The sequence below is a fragment of the Heterocephalus glaber genome, unplaced genomic scaffold (genome assembly GCF_053883595.1).
Source record: "Heterocephalus glaber isolate CG9 unplaced genomic scaffold, H.glaber_assembly_v1.0 deba00000621, whole genome shotgun sequence".
NCBI classification, from domain to species: Eukaryota; Metazoa; Chordata; class Mammalia; order Rodentia; family Bathyergidae; genus Heterocephalus; species Heterocephalus glaber.
Genome location: NW_028258153.1, coordinates 36,576,802 through 36,592,051, shown reverse-complemented (window position 1 = coordinate 36,592,051; position 15,250 = coordinate 36,576,802). Strand labels below are relative to the sequence as shown.

Here is a 15,250-nt window from a genome sequence, read left to right as displayed (position 1 = left end):
GCTGCCACCTGTGGTGAGGCCCAGAGGTAGAACTGGCATTTACAGAGGTGCACAGTCTTGGCTGACTGCCTCAGCCTGACCCAGTTAAAGGGCCGTATATGGTACATATATCACAACAGTGTGTTAGAGACCTCTTAAATTTGAAAAGAAAAAACAGAAAAAAGCAAGCTTGATAGGATAATGCAAATGATTCCTATCCCCTTGTCACCTAAAGTGGACTTTCCAAGGGTTTCTAGAAAGTCACTGGAGCTTTCCTTTCCCCAGCAGCTTCTTAAGCCCTCTGGAGATGTCCCTGTTCCTCAGGCTTTAGATGAGGGGTTCAGAATGGGCGTGAGGATGGCGTAGAAGGCTGACACCATCTTGTCTTGTTCCAGGGTGTTCTTGGAGGCTGGTCTCATGTACATGAACATGGAAGCCCCATAATAGAGCCCAGCTACTAACAGGTGGGAGGAGCAGGTGGTGAAGGCTTTTTGCTGACTTTCCCCAGAGCCCATGTGGATGACAACTCAAAGTACACAGGAGTAGGAAGTGATGATGACTGCAACAGGGAAGATAAGCATCACCAAGCAACAGATGAACAGCAGCCTTTCGAAAGCACTCTTGTCTGTGCAGGAGAGAGGTAGGAGGGCTGGAACATCACAGAAAAAGTGGTGAATTTCCAGAGAGTTGCAGTAGGAGAATGACAGGGCAGCTGTGAGCATGATGATGCCATCCAGAGAGCCCAAGATCCAGGAGGAAGCAGCCATGAGTCTCAAAATTTTGGGACTCATGAGATTAGTGTATCTCAGAGGGTGGCAAATATAGCAGTGATAAGCCATGACAGCCAGCAGGAAACCTTCAGCTCCAATCAGCAATGAATAGAAAAATATTTATGTGCCACAACCAGCCACTGAAATGGCCTGGCTGCCAGACAGGAAATTGACCACCATCTTAGGGACAGTGGTTCAGATGAGCATGAGGTCCATAAGGGAGAGCTGGCTGAGGAGGAAGTACATGAGCATGTGCAGCTAGGCATCCAGGTTGATGAGCAGGACCATGGCTGTGATCCCCATTCAGGCCACTGTGAAGATGTCCAGGACTAGGGTGAAAAGGAAGGTGTAGAAGGAGCTGTGATTGAAGATTCCCAGAAGGATGAAGTCAGAATTGAAGGTCTGATTCTCCCAAGCCACTGAAAATGTACACTTTATTTAGTACCATAAAAAGTGAAATGAGTTTATTCATTTGTTAAAATTTTATCTAGTGTCTTACAAAATATCTGGTTCTAGAAATTTCTGTAAGTCAGTGATCAATACAATAAAACCAAAATTAAGAGACTCAAAGCTTAATAAGCACAAATTCAAAATAAAACTTATTGCACTCCAAAGTTTTTCACTTAGGAAATATTGGAACTTGTTCTAAATACTGCCTTTGAGCATCATTTTCTCAGTTGAAAACATAGAATGACAATATGGAATATTATTTTGTGGATAGAATTTTTGCAATAACCATATGTCCCACAGGCAAAGAGTAACTGTAACTAGCATAGTTTAGATATCTGTTAATGATAAAACTAGCTTTAGTCAGCATTTGGTTGGCACAATAATATAAGTCAAAAGTTAGATTTGTGCCTATTACAGTACAAAAGACACTTTTATCACTAGTCATGACAAAAGCTCCATGTTTGTTTATTGCTTTACAGCTTAGAGTGTTTGGCTTCAATTTACATTCAATGTTCCACAAAGTAAACGGTCCAATGAGAAAAATTATTATTAATTTATTTAATACTGCAATTATGTAAATCAAAAAGCTGGACCCTTTTCTCAGTAGCCCATTATAGACATTCACATTGTTATCTTCCCCCAAAAGTAATGCTGAAACCATAACCTCCTGAGAACATCAGCATGTATGGAAAGAGTCACAAACATGTGATTAATTAGGTGAGTTTCATACTGGAATAAGGCTGACCATTACCCTAAAATGACTGATGTCCTCAAAGGAAGATGTCCTTGTGACAAAGGGAACACTGACTTACAGAGTGCCCTGGGGTAAGGAGGCTGGTATTGGAATGAGCCAACTAAACTGAGAAACACCACAACATGGAGACATAACAGGAAGCTGTAGGACACAGAATATATTCTTCCTTTGAGAGCCTCAGAAGTAGCAACACCCAGGACAAGTTGCTTCACACTTCTCTCCACTAGAATTGTGAGGCATCAGAAGAACAGAGGTGTCCCTTTGGTGCAGAGGAGTGGAGGAGCAGAGGCACACGGGCACCAACACACCCCTTACCTCTGGCCACTGGGCCATGCCAGCACTTGGATCCACACCATAGAGGGGCACTGGGTCAAAAACACCATTAATCTGAGCTCCAGAAGATAGAGCAGAAGTGCACAAGACAAAGAGTGCCTCGCTGAGGCTCCTAGATGAAAATTGAAGCCCATTAGAAAAATGAAGAAAATCTTTGCAGTAAGGGAACACCAGACCATCATCATAGTTGATAAGTTGGAGGGATCACCACCTCCTATCAGAACCTGGACTATCTTCAAGGGAAGGGCAGCTGGAACCTGCAGTGGAACCTTGCAGATTTCAATCCAGCAGGAGGTCAGGGAGCTCAACTTGCGCCTTTCTGCAAGAGATCAGCTGGAAACTCAAGGGACAGCTGTTGGCTTGCAAAAACTAGTTGACACAGATCTGCACACTCCTACTCACGCTATTATGACAATAGAGACATTCCCTGAAGGAGGCTTTTTATTTTTAATGTATTTTTTGTCTTATTTTTAATAATTTTTCTAATTTTTATTTAGACCTTTGTCATTCATAATAGTGTGAAATATTAATGCATAAAATAATACATATGAAAAAAAATTTTGCTACTGAGGGTGAATTTCTCAGACAACAAACATAATGTCAAAAAAAAAGCAAGACTCATGAATAGAACGGTTAGACTCACTGAGTAGCTTCATGGACTCATCAAAAAAGAGCTTTCAGGTTGAGTAGCTGAAAGCCACAGGCAGATTTATTAGGCAACAACCAAATAAATGCACACCCAGGAAGGAATGGGGGGAAGAGGGCTGTGGCCTGGGGTGGGGACTTATGGGACCTTGGGGTGTCTGAAGACAAGTGGCATAGGTGTGTGTTCCTACTGTCTGGCAGCTAGTGGTCCATGTGTCAGGAGAATCCATGGTGTGTGGAAGCTTAGACAGAGGGGACCCAATTAATACTATTTCCTTAGGGGGAAATTCCTGGATATTTACATGTACAGATTCTGCAAAGAAGAAAAGGCCCAATTTACAAGCTTATTTTATTTTTAATACTCTTATGAATTTAAGACTTAGAAGTTTGGAAGAAAAAGAAGTCATCAGAGAAAAAGGCATTGTGACTTTGGGCAACTTGATTGTAAGTTTGAAGTTGCAGTTTTCTTGAAAGTACACAGCTGGGGGTGGCTTAAAACAGTAGCAGTCTGCACCCTCGCAGTTGAGAAGCTAGATGTCCAGCTCCCCCAGTCTCTGGGAAGAGTACCAGGCCCGCCTGGGCCTCTCACTCCAGAACTCCTGGCAGTCCATGGTATTCTAGGATGATTTCAGTTACTGCAGTGGGAGGATTTCTAGGAAAATGGGCTTCATTAGCTCACAGGCTAGGAGGGGAGACATCCACAGCAAGATCTCGCTGCTCCGCATGGATGCTTCATGGAAGCAGAGCTGCAGCAGCCCAGGGAGCTTCCTCTAACAAAGCTCTCTGAGGACCACCTTGGGTCCCTGGGATTGTGTTGGGTTTGCTCTGGGGCGCTGCTTGTGGGGCCTGAAAGGTGTCACCCCCTCCTTGCTTCATGGCCCCAGGACCAAGCTGCCCATGTGAGCCCTGGGAGACTCTGGGCCATGTGGGAACTGAGCACTTCTGTGTGGCCGCATCCCTCTGAGTGCAGCCTCCCTTCACAACTCCCTTGCTTGTCACTTTTGTTTGCTTCAGGGTGCATGATGTGTTTCATTCATACCCACCCTCCACTACAGCACCACCCTTCCCCTCTCCTCACCCTTGCTCTTGTCTCCCTTCTGCTTTGATGACATGTTTTTTAGATTCCACACATTAGGGAAACCACACAGTATTTGTATTTCTGAATCTGGCCTTTTTTGCTCAACATGATGTTCTGCACATCCATCTATTTTCCTGCAAATGACAAATGACACTATTCCTAATGACTAAATAGTACTCCATTGTGCTTATGTACCACATTTTCTTTCTCTTTTTGCTAATCAAAAGACACCTCAGCTGGTTTCATATGTTGGCTATTGTGAATTGTGTTGCAAGACACACATTTTAAAAATTACATTTCTTTGTTTTCATCCTATGTTAATTTCTTTTATCCTTCCTCCAAAGTCTGCTTTATTTTTAGGCATTGATAGATAACATCAAATTTGGAGGCCTATTGTCAGGTATCTAGGATGGAGATAAACCTAAAATATGTTTTGTGTAAAACCAGGATTCCAAGAGGGATTTGTATGTACTTGCATAAAAAGAATCTTTGTGGAAATATTTTCTGCACTTAAAAATTGTAAGGATATTTGTTACTAGAAAAAGTAGAAGATTTGGAATAACAGCCTGCTATGTGTTTGAGATATAATAAGCAGACTTTTCAGAGTAGACTTGAACTTTTGACATATTGTTTTATTTAAATGTTTAGAGAAAGCTAATAATGTAACACAGACATGCACAATGAGGTATGACATTTTATACTTTATTTTAGATTTGGCCTGTTTTCTTGTTTCCCCTTAGTTATCATCTTTTACTTACCATCCCTTTACTTATTATCTTTTATTTTTACTTCATCCAATTATTTTCTTTGAAATTAAACTCCATCACTTGGAAGGACAGATAGTTCATTTGTTTAGAATTTTTAATGTTATTTCTATGTCTTAACCTCAAGTCTTTTTAGTGTCCATTTTATGCCTTAACCACATCGTTTCTCTAAGGAGAATCATCAGATTTCACAACACAGAGATAGGGTGTGCACACCCATAGCAATAATAACCCAGAAACCCTGAAAATCATGACCATATGCTCAACCATCGATGAGAGAGATAAAGAAAGATACACTGGGTGCTCATAATTGACTAAAAGAAGAAAGAAATCATTCTGTGGAGCGATGTTCCATTGTTTCCCTTAGAGTAATCAATTGTGCTGGCTAAACTGAATTTTCCATTTTGTGTCAGGAAGAACTAAGGAATGAATAAAAATTATCTCCTGATAGCAGACAAGTTGAGAGCTCCTATTTCTAATAACAAAACTCAACCTGCAAGAGCACTGACGATGTGATTTATCATCACTGCTACAAGCAGAGGCAGCAGTGAGTCTCATGAGGTGAATGTCACTGAACACATAGATCACTGAGGGGCATCTTCTGGAGTTTAGTATGGAAGATTACATCCCTGTTGCCCCACGGGAGAAGTGTCAGCACTGGCATAATGATGATCTATAGAACTGAACCAAATGGCTATGTGAGCAGAAAGAGTCCTACTGTCTTTCAAAATTGCTGGCAATAGTATATCCTATCTAACAAATTTATTACAAGTAATTTTTGGTTTGTTAGAAATTTAATAAAACAATGTGAAATATATGTGCAGGTTTTAGAGGAACTGTTAATACAAGCTGATCTGGGATTATTAACAGAGAACAGACTGTGGCCCGGTTCTACCTTTTGAAAAATAATTTGGTTCTGTCCTTGGTCTTGTCTGCTGCTATTCTGCCGATTTCCACACACCAGCAGTTTCTTCCTCACATCTGGAATATGAGGACATTAGTAATAAATAATAGTGATAACAATACTATATTTTGTAATCTTTTTTATTGATGGGGGAGGCCATTCATAACTTCTTCAACCTTGAGACCATTACCCATAAAACGAGAGTCACACCACCTTTTGCAATGCACGATTGTACAGAGAAAATAAAAGAACACTTACAAAATGCTTAGCAAAACATCACCTAAGAAATGAAGTCAGTCATCACCGCGTTCAGCACATGACTGGCTTGCACACTGTCCCAGCTAACCAGAGGTTTACCTTACCTCTGCAGCATTGGTCTGAATAGTGCCTATTTCCAAAGGGATTGCCTTCCTGGCACTGCAGAATGTGTATCTTGCCTGTTTTTATATTTCCATCATAAAAACCCAGGGCCTAACAGAATTTTAATCTTTATTATCATTGGTAAATTAACAGAAAGAGAAAAAATTAAAATTTTAGCCCTCAGGGAATCCATTCCCCTGTCTTTAATTATAAAAGTTTGCATTCTTTCTCATCTCCTCTCCTAGGAGAAGAACTGAAATTAGCTTCCTTCTCTTGAAAACACCATAGGGCAGTAATTACATGTCCTTCTTTTCCACAATACCAACTCCCTAAAACTTTCTCTTCTCTTTCATTCACATAATAACAACAGGAAATCCAAAGAGAGGTTTCTTTGTAATTGGCACAGTGGTGAGAAATTTCACAAACTCCCACAACACTTACAAACACTCCCATATGTTGTTACTCTCTGGCTCACTGGGATTTCTTACATGATGAACCTGAGGATAGAGCTGGAGAGGAGCCACAGTCAGAGAGCTGGGAAGGCTGGGCAGGCCAGTGCTTATAGACTTCAGACCATCTCTCCTCCTCCTGTTCAATCTTCCCTTATGAAAGCAACAAATGCCCCTTTCAGTTGATCAGCACTGTCATTTTTAATATCATGAGGTTTGGTGCATAATGTTCTTCCTATTCATGTATTCTCAAATATATTTCATATCTCTTAAAATTATTGTGTATTTTTTGCCATGAATAATGTCACATGTGTGTAATTCAGCTTCCTGGGATGCACAGACAGGTGGATTTCAAGTTCAAGGCCAGCCTGGCAACTGAGTAAGACCTTGACTTGAAATAAGATATAAAGATTTGGGGGTAGATCTCCCAGTGTAGGTGTCCTGCATATAGCATGGGTGAGGCTCAATGTACAGTCACAAGTACCACAAAAACAAACAAAAGCACTGTATATTTTGTGTATTTTTTCTGTTAAAGTTATTTGTATCAGTACATAGAAATGTCCCTGGGTATTTCCTGGTTTCTTGGTCTAGTGCATGAAATATTTTTTTCTATTACATTTTGTACTTTTTCTGCTGATATACAGAAAACTATTAATAATTGTTTAATATATCAAAATCAAGAATGCTATTTCTCATTCTTGTATTCTTTATTACAAACAAAACCTATTAAATACAACTTAATGTAAAACTCTCTTCCCATGTATAATATATTCTTCTCTTTTTTATTTGAGTAAAATACACAAAACTGAAACTGAGGTGGGGAGGTGCATCTTAATGCTACAGTGTGTGCCTCGGATACCAAGGACCTCATGTGGGATCCCTCCATCTTTACACACTAGGCACACACATGAGACATGGTGTGTGGTCAGCAAAAACAGTCCTGAGGCCCAGTTGTTCCATGGCCACAATATCCTCTGAGTTTCTGGACTGCTGAGCTCTGTGAAACAAATACGGGGAACGAATATCCTAGGATGACCTTCTCAAACAGGGGTTTAAGGGACTGTCTTCTCACTTGAAAGTTTTGCAACTTTGCATGCTTGAGCTTTGAATGAGTAGGGACTTGCTGATCTCTATCTTTCATTTCATCTCAGTACAAAGTATTGGTCTCTTTCTCTTTTTCTTTCTTTCTTCCTTTCTTTCTTTCTACTTTCTTTCTTTTTTTTTTTTGTACTAGGGATCTAACTTAGGACCTTGCACTTGCAAGGCTGGCACAGTGCCACTGAGCTAAATCCCCAGCCCAAGTATTGGTTTCTTTTCAACTCCACTAACCTCTTTAGTAGTCATATTTCTGTTGGCCCTAACTTTACAGATGGTTTTTTCTAGCCCCAAATTAAAAAGTTTCTCAAATTTTTCTTTTCTGTCTTAACCACCTTTAAATTGGATAAAAGCAGAAGTAGAACCTCTGCCACAGCCTGAATGTGGGGCTGCCATGAAATTTCCTCCCACAGGTTGATTAGTCCACTCTCCTTGTCCCAATCTCCTGTATAGTGTCAGGACATAGGCAAAAATAGACACATTTTTTTGCCAAGCAAAGCACACATCTTCTTGTATTCATATGCTACTGTTGTCTTTGTTCAAAAATTAAATCTCCTGAGCCTGTTTTATAGTGAGCATTTCTAAAAGCATTCTGTTCTTCTGATTGCTGACCAGAATTATCCCTATGACTTAGCTTACAGCATTCTTCAGGGTCTCTTGCTGGTATATGCCAACCTTTCTACACTCCTCCAGCAAACCAGTGTTAAGGGCTTGAGAGTCACATGGTCAAGGCCCCAGTTTTCTTTTACCAAATTTTGTAGCAGGTATCTTTTTCATCACTGAGGCCCAATACTTGACATCCACAATTTACAGGAGGAATGGTTTCATTTAGCTCACTGATTGGGAAAAGTTTATTCCATAGTTTCCTGGGAAGCAGGGCCACAGAAGGAGTGAGGGGCTAAAGAGTGACCCCGAGGCCACATGTCCATGGCCCACCAAGACATACCCATATGCAGGCTCTACCAGTTCCTGTGCAGCTCCCAAGGCCAATCCGGCTGGCATTCTGCCCTAACTTCCTCAGCTACCCAGGGCCCAGCAGTCTTTGGAATCCAGCTGAGGGGATGGGTGGCTTCGATCAGTTTGAGCCAGGCAAGGCTTTCTCTAAATCTCTCCCACCAAAAAGACTAGTTTGACATTTTTATTGTTCATCAGAAGTGTTGTAGATAGTAAAGACAACCAGAGTCCCTTGTTTTCCTTCTATGCAATATAAGAACCAAATAATTTCTCATATAAGGCATTTCATCAAGTTATGTTATTATTATTATCCTCATTATTTACTCACCCCCTTCCTCAGAGTGGGAGCTGGACAGGGATTGTGTATGTTTAGTTTGTTTAAAATGTCTGCAGAGTTAGTAATTGATAAATTTATAATTTTATATAAAACATAATTGCTAATTATGGTTATTATTGGTAGTTTAAAATTATAGAGTCTCATGCTACAGAAGGATGAATATGAAAAGTTAGAAATTTAATGACTGATAGAAATAAAAACTAAAGAATATAGATTATTCTTCCAAATTTTAAAATTTGCTCTAAATGGGTAGGTTGAAACTAGATCATTAGCATCATAGGCATTAATGGAGGCAGATAAGGTACTAAAAACAGTACTTACACAAAGTGGGAGAAATTATGTTAAAATAGTGTTTTCATAGAGTAATCAGCTGAATATGAAAATTAATTGCAAGAAAGAACAAAAGCAGAAGATATGAGTTTAAAAGTAAAATAGTAGTACTTGTTTTGCCAAGATTTTTGGTGTGATAATTAGCTTATTAAAAGGCAACATTTACACAGAATAAGATAAAATGAAGAGCTCAGAAATGTTAATTACTTATTCATATTAGAAATTAGGGATAAAAGTTTAAAAGTTTATGTTTTGAGCCAATTTACATGTATCGAGACAGAAGAATTTACACTATTAATATAAAAATACAACTTTTAAGAAAATCACAATTAAATTAGATTAAATGCTATTATGTAAAGGGCAAAATCTATAATGACATCTAGGGTAAGTTCATCCATCATGAAATGCAATAAAGACTTTTTTCTGAGTTACTGTAAAAATAATTGTATATCAATTTCTACTGAACACACTAAATTTCTTGGAAGATATATTTTCCACAGATGGAAATGGAAGAGGATCACGGAGGTCATCATGTTTCAGGTGTGGTTTACCCGCAGTCACGTGATGGACTGCAGCTCAGGGTGATGTCCAGCTGTGGAATCTGAGCCCTGAGGCCTTAGTGGGACAGGGTGAAGTCTTTGGGAGCTGCTCCTGTGAGCCCCAGTTAGTTCCCACCAGAGGGCGCTGTTCTGAGAGAGCCTGACCTCTGCTCTGTCTCTGCTTCCTGTGTCACCATGAGCTTCCTCCCAGTGCCCTCTCACTGGGAGGTCACTGCCATTGCCTCCCCCACAGGGGCTGAGCTGAGGGGACTGTGTAATCTAGGGCTTGCAGCCTCCTGACTGTGACCTGAAGGAACCTACTGTCTTCATACAGAACCCAGACTCATATATTTTGCTATAGTGTAAAAAATATATATGACCATCATGGAGCTGCATTAGCAAAACTATTTATAGCCCTGTAGCCAGATCAGAGAGTGAATATAATTTTCCCCTTCCACAGTAGAATTGCATAGATAGATTATCCATGTTGAGAACAGCAACAACACGGTATTGCACACATGAGAAAATGTGTCTTGGAGGTTAAAACGAATCTATAAACATAAGAACTGTTCTAAATTAAGCTGTTTCTCCATGCAAGAGTTGTTGTTTCTTGCATTTAACATTTCAGTTTTGAAAGATGAAAATGTTGGAAATCTGTTACAAATCAATATGAATACACTTAACACAACTGAACTCTGCACTTTAAATTTATATTTCTCCTTTGTTCTTTTTATTCCAAGTATCACTTCCAAAAATTGTAGCAGCGCATCTGATTATTTAATTTAAATCACATTCTTTCTCCCACATTCACCTCAGCCCCATCACCCATTATGCTTTATAACAGCAGAATTTGATTTTTTTGGTTTTATTTTCTGGTTTATTTAGACATTTTCAAATAATGCATATCAAATACTAACCAGAAATGACCAAGGAATATCACTGGAATAGCAGCATGACTCCCTACTGGGTAATAGAAAAGGCAGGTGCTGAAAAAACTGACTACTGTTTTTACACAGGGCCACCTGCTGTCACAGCACCTGAGGAAAACTGCCTAGGGTAGGCCTGTGAAAGGCTCAGGGCATGCCCTCTGGAGACATAACTCCCTGCCTTATTAAAGGAGGCTCCATATTATTTGCTATAAGATGAATTCCTTATCATAGCTATGCAAATGTTTACTAGGGCTAGTAGATATCTCTCTGCAACATTGCTGGATAGCTAGAGTACCTATAAAATCTTTAAGAGAGGAAGTAGTTACTCAATTTGTAGCCAAGTTTAACCACAGAGCTCCTTCTAACCATTACTTCAGAGTGATACATCAGTTCTCACTACCATGAAAAGCCAATAACCTGAAAATTTAGGAAAGTCATAGAAGTCAGAATTTCCAGACTTACAAATCTCTCTGATGTCCATATCTGTAGGTTAGGCCAAATTCATTATCACTGAGAAACAATTCTCTTTTGAGTTCTGCTGAGACTCTGAAGACTTGTAGATGTTTGAACTTATTTTCCAAAAGAACTTGCTTGGAATGATGTCAGAATTTTGTCACATACTTTTATAAATCTGTCCCTGTTGACTATATTTAGGCCATAAAATTCCTTTTGAAGTGTTTAAATGAAGAAATCAATGATGTTTACTGTGAAGAATTTGTTCCACTACATTTGCACGTTATATGGCAGAAGGTACCACTAGAAGACCTGACTCTCTACTGCAGTGTGGAGAGAGAGAGTAGTTTATTATTACTCATATCATGACAACTATTTCCTTTCTTCTATTTGATGCTTTATGTTCACTCCTTTGGACTTCCTTCCTATTTGTGAAGGCAGAATGTGTTAAATTAAAATAAAACTAAATGCTGATATAAATTAATTTAGATTAATATTTCAGTAATAATTCATGAAATAGTTCATAGAACTGAATGTATCATTAAATGTAAAAAAAACAATAGCTTAGTACTATGAATTAGAAACAAAAAAGCAATGAAGGAGTGGGTCAGGACCCTGCAACAAACCAATCACTTCAGACTGTGGCAGAGTAGGTGGGCAAAGACATTCAGAACAGTGTTTGTATTGCTGTCAACTGAGAAACTTACAAACCAAAAATTACTTACTTGTTCCACAAATCTCCAGGCAGTGCAAAAGGAGACTGCATCTAATACTTCTTCTGAGAAGACAAATAGCTTAAGAGAAAAATAGAGGAACATACATATAATGAAATGCACATAAAATGCAATACTGTAACTGTTCTAAAAATACTCTTAAATGGGTCATATTGTGTAAAAATAACAGGTGACAGTGCATTGTTTATTAGTCAATAATTTTTAGCTGGGCCTAGGCTGATAAATGTTAGATAATCAATCACAATTTCTTTTTTGTTGTTGTTGTTGGTTTTTTTTTTTTGGTACCTGGGATCGAACTTGGGTCCTTGTGCTTGTGCAGCAGGCGGCAAAACCACTGAGCTAAATCCCTGGCCCCAATCACAATTTCTTGAATGCTTAAAAGTGAATGTGTAAATGTGTTATTTCATGAGGAATGTAACTGAGGTTTTAATTAATAGATTTTGAAAAAATTCTACAAAGTCCAAAATATAACCTTTCTTTTTGTTACACAAAGCCTATATATTATAGTTATTTTCTATTAAAGAAAATTCAGTCCAATTAGTGAACAAAGAATGATCTGAATTTAATGATTCTATTTGGAAGAAATCATTATGACTTCATTTAAAAAATAGATTAAGGCTTGGGATTTAGTTCAGTGGTTCCCGCACCTGCCCTGCAAGCGCAAGGTCCCAAGTTCGATTCCCAGTACAAAACAATAAATAAATAAATAAATAATTTATTTATAATCTAGATGCATGATCTTACTAACAGTGAGATTTAAATTAGAAGGGGCACAAAAAGGGATTAAATATTTTACATATAAAATGTTATCATTTTTAGGTGTGAGATGAGCCTTATACTTTCTGTGACAACAACTGCAAACTACATTAATAATAAATTAAAGTTTTTGTAGTTTATAATTTTAATTCTATAATAGTTTTGGAAACATTTGTATATAGTAAATACCTGAAACATATATTAATGCCTTCAGAGTCAGTTTGATAACAGAGAATAAGCTGGACCACTAGTAAGTAGTTTGGCAGAGGACAAACCAAATTTTTTTTGTACCAGGGATCGAACTCGGGACCTTCTGCTTTCAAGGCAGGTGCCAGAACCACTGATCTAAATCCCCAGCCCAAATCAAATTTTTAAATCCAAAACTATGTGCTGTTTATAAAGTGTGTTATTCTGTCAATTAGAAAGCTGCCTTTTCACCAAAGATTATTTCACAAATTAACAAAATTAAAGAAATTGATGCTTCCAGCCTTCACTGACTTCATCTTGAAGTAATCTGAAGATTTATACCAATTATAATAAATCACAAGGTATGAAGTGGTCCTGCTAAAGAATGCAGCAGTCTGTTTGAGGAAGCCCTCAGTGCTGAAATAAAAGAGAAACACAGGTGGCACTTATTTTACCAGCAAGTAATTTACATTTTGAAAAAAACTAATCATGAAACTTATTTAAATAAATTGTAAGGAAGTGCACTACTTCCTGATGGTGCAAAGCTATTTAATTCAGAAAATATATTGATATGTCTTCCTTGTGCAAATGTAAACATTTAACATCTATACTTTTACCATCAAGAAATTTTACTCTTCAGGAAAAAGAAACTGTTACTTAAATCCAGGATGTTAGGTTTATTTATACAAATAAAATTATACCTCATCCAAAATTGAAAACTACATATTTCTATATTTGCAAGTTATAGCAAAATATTAATTAAAACATTAAACTGTGTGTATTTCAGGTGTGCCCTTTCTAATCTAGAGTTGAACACACTGGGTTCAGTTAGTTGCACATATATTTCATTTGGGATAAATCATAAGTTTTGTAGTTGTGGAAATTTCAACTCCAAACCCAGAGGAGATTAAGGTCATAGTCATTAAATACAGTGATGCATGAGTATAGCAATGCTAATGGAAAAGGTGGCTCCATAAAACAGGTGTTTAATATAGGGCATGATGTCATAATTAGAGCTTCAGAAAATCCTCTCAGGACATTAGATAGTTAAGGTGTTTTATTTATTTATTTACTTATTTATTTTTTTTTTTATGTCATGCCAGGGATCAAACTCAGGACCTTGTGCTTGTGAGGCAAGCACAGCAGCACTGAGCTAAATCCCTGGTCCTAAGGTGTATTGATTGACACAGCAACAGAAGTCTTTCTTGTAATTCCTCAAATACAAATGCATCCTATAAGCAAAGCTCAAAATTAGCCAACTCCCACTTTTTTTAAGAGAAAGAAATATTCCACATAATAAACTTTTAGCCTACCAATCAGCAAAATCCTTTAGCAAGGATATATTTTGCCATGTTCTTAGTTCCCTCAGCATAAAATTATTATTCTAATATTGGTTTTACATCTTATAGGATTAGGGTTTAAGCTCCACAATTCAGTCTCTCCCTCTAACCAAAGTATGAAAATACTGGACAATAACCTAATTCATTAAATCTGTTCAACAGATAAATATTGGTGTTCTCTGTACAAAGAGAAAAACAAATACACAAATACACACAACCCCACCACCACCACCACCAGTTTTGGAGGAAAGAATTAAAATCTGTGAGTTTATTCTGTTGGCACCTTTCCACCTTCCAAAAATCATTACTATATTCAGGATACCTTACTTCTTCCAGTAGTACATACCTTTGAAATCTTTCATGGAACCATTCAAAATTATTGGAAATATTGAGCTTTTTGTGAAATATTTAATCGTATAGCATTACTCTCTTCTGAAACAGTATAAATTCCATGACATTCAGGGCCTTCTGTTTCATTTACTACTCACAAAACTGTGATAACTGGGCCAGGGATTTAGCCCAGTGGTTCCGTTGCCTGCCTCGCAAGTGCAAGGACCTGAGTTTGATCCCCAGTACCAAAAACAAAACAAAACAAAAAAAACTGTGATAACAGCAGTAGGTATATAATTAGTGGAATATTAAATCATTCATGAATCTCCATTATATTGGAGATTTATGTATATATAGATATCATCCATATAAATTAGAGCATAAATATAAATTACAGAAAGGAAGAGCTATGCAGTATCACAGGAAAGAAGCATCTTTCATAGGCTGCATCTTCCTGGGTTCAGCTTTTCTGTCTTCTCTTCTCAGGCAGAGGTCACATCGCCCACAGATGTGCAACTCCACCAGGATGATGGACTTTTTCCTCATGGAGATTTCTGGCATGCGGGATCTGCAGGGGTTCTATGCCATGCTTTTCTCTCTGGTTTATCTGGTGACCATGATGGGAAACCTTCTCATTGCTGCTTTCACCACTCTTGACAAGAGCCTTCACAGGCCCATCTACTTCTTCATGAAAAACCTGTCCACCCTGGACTCCTGCTACATTTCTGTCACAGTCCCTAATTCCTGCATAAACTCCCTGCTGGACACAAGGTCCAATTCA

The 15,250-nt window shown here is 38.3% G+C and overlaps 1 pseudogene; it reads right to left on the bottom strand.

Moving 5' to 3' along the window:
• Positions 1-240: 240 nt before the first annotated feature.
• Positions 241-15,030, bottom strand: LOC106008182 (olfactory receptor 2M4-like; annotated as a pseudogene).
• Positions 15,031-15,250: the final 220 nt, after the last annotated feature.